Genomic DNA, 6,909 nt, shown 5'->3' on the forward strand with positions numbered 1-6,909 from the left:
GACGACGGCGGCGGGACCGGGACCGGGCCGGTACGTACGTACTACGTACGTAGTTCGGGTACGGTTAGTTCGGGTCGGGCGACTACTAACGTAACGTACTACTACTCCGTCCGTCCTCTTCTTCTCTCCTCCCTCCTCTCTCTCTCTCTCTCTCTCTCTCTCTCTTTCTCTCTAACGCGTGCGCGCGCGTCTCGTACCTCGGCGCCGTTAGTTCTCGCGCCTTCTCTCCTCTTCGCGTTCTCTCTCACTCTCAGAGTTTACTAGCGTTGGTAGTGCGGGGATTCTAGAAATGAATGGCTGATTCGTCGGTTGCCCAGGTAACCTGGCCAATGGAAGCGCGTTGCACGCGCGGCGCGCAAATCACGAACCGAGGACACCGTTATCCCTCCCCCGCGGCGGGCCCAATCAGATACGAGCAATTAAGTAATTGCGGCGCACGGGGCATACGCGCGCTAGCCTACTATTCAGCCGCCTAGCCTGGCCTAGCGTGATGGTACTCAGATCCAATACTCGCTCGCAATTTTCGAACGAGCGCTGGAGTACAGGGTGCTCTCTCCCTGCTGAATGGATATCGATACGCACTTCGGGAATATTAACATAGCCGCAAGACTCGTGAGAGAATTCGGACGAGCAGCGATACGACTCGATCGATTTGGAGTTCAGAGTCGAGTTGACGGAGCATGTTTTGAAATCGCGCGCTCTCTCGCATAATCGGGGCGCGTAACTGTGCACGCCACTGTTTCCACCACCCGCGTCGTCGTATCGGTTAACCATTCAATAATGACTTTTGAGTTAAGAAAGAAGAAGGATAGGAAGATTGTCTCAACACTCTGCTCGATAGCCTCTCTATCGAAAGAGGGATCGTTCTATGCTTTTGTTGATTCATGTTCATTCATGCCGATTCAACATTGTTAGATATCGAAGAAGCAATGATAATCTAATCCAATTCAGTTAAATAACATTTTGTTATTTTTAACTTTCGTCTGTGGCTATTCATAGTCAATTCTTATATTTAAGATAACTGTCTTAAATCCAGTCTTGAGATGTCACGAGTAAATCAGAGGATTGCTGTATTAGCGTCTGAAAACATTCCTTAAGACAATATTGAAATAAGCACGGACTATGAATATTAGCCTAAATCAAAATGTAAATTAATGTAGATCAAAATGTAGACCAAAATTAATCCATTTCCGTTATTAGTTTCAAGTCCAAATTAATCTACGCGCGTGCATTTAGTAAATAATAAACAAAATTAAAATTAAAATACATTTAATACATTTTTTAGAGTTAAATCATTTAACTCTATTATTATAGTCAAATTATAACGACATATACATAAGATATAATAGAACAAAAATACAAAACTCCAAATAGTATAATTTGAGATAAATTTAATGGTGGGCTAAAAACTCACAATCAGACTAAAAACGAAATTAACGGAAATGATTATATAGTGATTCATAAATAAATGTCATTTCAAGATAAATTTACGTATTAAAATAAGTAAAAAAAAAGTAATTTACATATTAAAATAAGTAAATTATATATGTCCTGTATATATATCTTAGTTTTAGAGTTGGAAGAATTATTAAAGGCAATATTCGAAATGTCCGCATCGTGCGGACTTTAACGCTACCGCGCTTCAATATCGATGAATACTGTTTGTAAACATCAGATAAAGTTGAAACGTACTAAGACATACTATACATATGTTGACGTATAAAATGAGCGTTTCGAACTTTTCCTTTAATTATCTATAACTCGAAAATCCCTCGAAGTACTGACATACTTTTACTAGTCATTCTGTATATAGGGTATTCTGAAAATCGTGATACTGGTAAAGAGGTAATTCCTCGTATAAAAATAAATAAAAAATATACAGTAAAATTGTTTCGTATTTTCAACAATTTCTTAATTAATAAAATAAATACATTATTGAAACTTGCTGCATTATTTTACATTATACTAAAGAGACTGATGTTAAAATAACAATGAATAGTCAGATTGGATGAATCAAACAGATTACTAGTCAAGTGTACACGCATTTAATAAATATTCAAATTTATAATTTTTCGAAAACAGAGCTCTATATAAAAAATTTTATTTTATTTTTCTGATTTATTTTTACATGAGAAACCATGTAACCTTCTTCCCATTGTATCTTATTAATTTCTGGAATACTCTGTATAAGAAAAATTAGATCAAAATTTGAATCCAATTTGCTAAAGTGGAGATTCTACGTATAATCGAAATAAACAATGCGGGAAAGAGCTTTTCCTTAGAGTATAATTCTTAGAGTAGAATCGTTCAAGGTTAATGCAAAACAGAGATCGTCTTTCGAAATATATACAGTGAATGCAAAAAATATTCGTACAGAGAAAATATTTTATAAAAAAAACTTTATTTTTTATACGATGATTTCAATTTGACGTCGTTTTTACGATTAATTGATAATCATTTCTTGCTGGGTAATTAACAATTTATTCATAAAGTATAAAATAGACTGCACATTTCTTAAAATTATATATACCAAAAAGATGTGTATTAATTATAGAAAATATATGAAAATATCTGAAAAATAAGCGAAAAATAAAAATTCTGTTGTTTGGATGTTTTAAAAGTACTCATATACTCGAAAAATTTAGCTTCTAAAATCAGGAATCCATGCGAAGCTCATTTGTTTATGTTAGAACAGAATATATTCATTGCATAAAATTGCTAATTAATGTTTATTTTCTACAAATAAGATTTTTTTTATAGAAAATTTCCTTATACGAATGCTTTTTGCTCTCTGTAGAATAGATCAATTAATCAATTAATCATATCTTAGAGAAGCGAGTTTGTTTTTAATCCCGCAAACACAATAGGTAACCCCTTAGATTTAAGAAATTGACCAATCAAAAGACCGATTCTTTTTAGCTGAACTTTTGCATCAGTTTATTTTTCTTCCTTTTTTTTTTTCAAAACGAAAGAAGAGGAAGAAAGATGAGCTGCAAAAGGTATAAAAATTCAGCTAAAAAGAACAGGCCTATAGTATTCCCAATTATTCTCATATTCGAGTAAAAATTGATCAATTTCTTGAAGCTTAAGGCTTAATACACCTATTGTGCTTGCGGAGTAAGGCGACTGTAGCAGTGTTTGGAATCACATTTGTGGGTTATCCCCGTTCAATATCTCGCCGTGCCGCGCAAGTGGAACCGCGACGTCTGTATTTCGATGAACGCGTCACGCCGCACCGCATTCGGAGTGCGAGTACACGCGCGGAATATTCATACGTTTCGCGGGTATAGAATCGCAGCGCCGCGTCGCCGCGCCGCGCGCGCGATTCGCATCGATCCACCCGCGAATCCTCGCGATTGCGTTTCGTCCGATTCCTACGACATAGGTGCGCGCGAATACACGTATATGACATTTGATGGATGCCGGACTCGGGAAGCGTGTACGCGAGTCGAATATTCGTAATACGAACGCCGCCGCTTGATGCTGGGCATTCGTCATCCCCACTGATCCTCGTAGCGATCGAGTAGAGCGAATACTAAGTAAACTGTCGACAACAGCTCGCGCTTGCACCTATTCTCCTGCGCATTCGATTCCTACGCTCGCTTTCATCTATTATTAGTGCACCGTAAATAAAAAATTTTTTTTAAGATCAAATATAAAAATATGGAACATTAAATTATTATTTAAATTATTATATTGAAATAGTATTATTTAAATGTATAATTCATAAAGCATATAATTCATCTCGAATTGAAATTTATCCTTTCTTTCTCTTTCAACCTCAATTAAATCTCATAAATCTGTTTTGATACTCAATCAAATAGGACTTCTTAATATTACTTAATTTACAGCTTCTATTTAGAAAACATCTTTTGAATCTAAAAATAAGAAATTTTCCGGCAACTACCATTTACAGGCTCAACGTAGGAATTCAATTCATTAGATTAAAACCTATTATACAAATTTCTAGAATTTACATGTATCCTAATTATAAATTTTTAGAACAACGTATATCCTAAAATTAAGGTTCCTAAAAGTAGAAGCAAAATTTCGACAGGTTAAAAATGTGTAAGAAGACAAAAGAAGCTTGCCTCCCTTTAATTTTAAGTTTGTAAATCATTAAGGCCTAGTTTCACAACTCACGGTTAACTCTTATTCTAGAAATGGAAAGAGATAGTGAATAAGATGAACCTCGGTTAAGAGTTAACCGTGAATTGTAAAAATCAAAGTTCCTGCATTTGCATATTGTTAGTAAAAAACTTTTATTGAAATTGGAAATTTGATGTAACTCTTTTTTTCATTATTTCAAATAACATGCGTTATTTAGATTCAGAGAAGATAACTTTTTCAGGAACTTTAGGATTAGAAGTAAGATCAGAAAGCATAAATGTATCCTTTCGCAAGCACTTTGCCGTGCGCTCGCTCGATTTTGACGGTCTCTCGTTTATCATCGAGATCGCATTCAACGTAAACATGGAATGAGGGTCACAACCATATTTGGCATTGAGCGTACGGCCTGCATACGAGAATAAGCCTTTCGATAAAGTCAATGGGCGAATCTCGTTTTCGAGCTCAAGTACATACTTCGTCTTTAGACGTACGTCGGACGGGATTCGCATTCTGAATACATTCTCGGGGAGCATAAAAAAGAAACGCCCGTTTTATCTTATCATCTGTATTAAACATGTTCTCCATATTTTATCACCGTCAAGCGAATTTCTCGCATAAGTCCGAATGTCAAAGGTCGAGGAAAGTAAGTTACGCCTACGCGCGGGGTACGTTATAAATATTGAAAAATTTCTCAGAGAATATGAATAATCTGACAATGCGATTATATAACGGAGAATTCGCGCATTTTTTCGTATGCATTTCGAGCACCACGTGAATTTTTGTGTTGAAATATCTCGATATTGGAGCTTCTGCTGCACTGATGTTACGCAGCGGCCAGCGCTGCAAGAGTGGCAAGCTTTCCTTTTTGCTCGTGTACGGCTCTGTACTTCGTTGCAAGATAGACAGGGTAATTGCAGTACGTACACCGCGTTGTATGTGTATAAAGAGCTTGTTTACCTGGCGGGCAATGGTACGGGAAGAGACCAACATTCTCTTTCGTTCCGGACGTGCACTTAGAAAATATCGCTCGAGAGCCATAAGCGTCTCAGACTATCTGCTTTAGGTACGTCGTCGCGTTCATATTAAGCGAAACGTCGGGCGCGCTTTTCATCTCGGATACACGGAGCAATTGAGAAAAGTCGGTCGACGGAACGATATAATTGCGAAACTGCGTTATTTTAATAGATACAAGTAGAATTTTTACTTTACGCGAGGTAACGCAATTTCGGGGGTAATTAGCGACTTTAATTTCTTTCGCGAAAAGGATTAAAAATAATATATATATATATATATATATATATATACATACAGATTTTGTCACCTATATGCGAGATGTTCCGTCTGACGGCGTCCTGAAATTCCCATCAAAGCGCTCTGTTCTTAGAAACGCGCTCCGTGTTATTTTGGAATTGTTAGACACGGTTACCTTGGTTTCTTGTTAGTCGTTTCTAACATGCATCCAGCACGAAAAGCAAATTTTTATAATTTTAATACACGGTAAGAATTATGGCCTTGCTAAAATATATAAAAATTTAATTAGATACAGATCTAAAAATAATTTTATTGGATTATTAAACTATAGAGAACGTTCAAGCTGGTTGTTAGAACATCAACATTTTTTATGATTATTACTCAGTTTTGACATGCTCGAGTTTTTGACGTAATTATTTTGATGGTAAAAATTATTCTGAAAAAATTATTTTCAGATCTGCATTTCATTAAAATTTTACATATTTCTAGAAAATTGTTCTTTCCATATAAAACTTCAATTACATTCAATGTCATATATATAGCGATCATACTGCTAAAAAAACGATCTTATCAAAGTACTACAAATGCATTTAAGCAGCTTTTTTTTGCAACTCTTAATAGCATTATTTAGATCCTTCCCCCTCCCTCCTTACATAATAGTTATATAATACATATTATTAAAATAATTGTTCAATATAATTTAGCCGAGCTTCGGAGTTTCTTTGAAAAAAATGAACCCTAAAATATAACTTTAACCTACTTGTGCGAAATAAAAGTAGCTGGTGGTCTTTCTAAAAGCAATTACTGGAAGCAATTTGCTCGTACTTTCAGGGCATACTGTAAATTAGCCACGGCAAGAGTGTACCAGCGTCGTATGTGACGTGCACGGTACACGTAATTTTCTCGTCGATTATGTTTCAGCAGCATAACATCGCTTCTGTCAGTTTCCTGCCCGCGCACACGGTACACGATATACGGTACACGATACACAGTATACGATATACGGTACGAGGACTATGAGGTCACGTGGTTGCGAAGAAAGGCTCCGGAAGCCCTGTGGAAAAGGGCCGGAAGTATCCTCCAGGCGGGAAGAGACCAGACCTGCGACATCGCTCAAAGGACCATTCTCTCTCTCTCTCTCTCTGTCTCTCTCTCTCTCCTCAAGCTCGTTACTGCCGAACCATGTCCTGAAGTATAGCACCACAAAGCGAAGTACAATTCTCGACCACACGCGGTCCGCTCGACAAGCACATCCGTAGAAGCCGCCCAGAGCACTCCGTGTGTCATCAAACATCAACGACGTCGACAATCACGACGACATCGACGACGGTCAACAACAGCGACCACCATCCAACGACTCCCATGCCAAATCCCATCGACCTTTCCAAGTTTATAGAAAGCGCGACGCACGTTCTACGAATAGCGTAAAGCAAAAGGTCGATTTGTGTGTGAAAGGTGGAAAGAGGAAGAGAGAGAGAGAGAGAGAGAGAGAGAGAGAGAGACGATGAGTAGGAAGGGAAAAGGGGAAAAGGAAGGAAAGGACGGCCG

Source organism: Atta cephalotes (genome assembly GCF_000143395.1).
Source record: "Atta cephalotes unplaced genomic scaffold scaffold00021, whole genome shotgun sequence".
NCBI classification, from domain to species: Eukaryota; Metazoa; Arthropoda; class Insecta; order Hymenoptera; family Formicidae; genus Atta; species Atta cephalotes.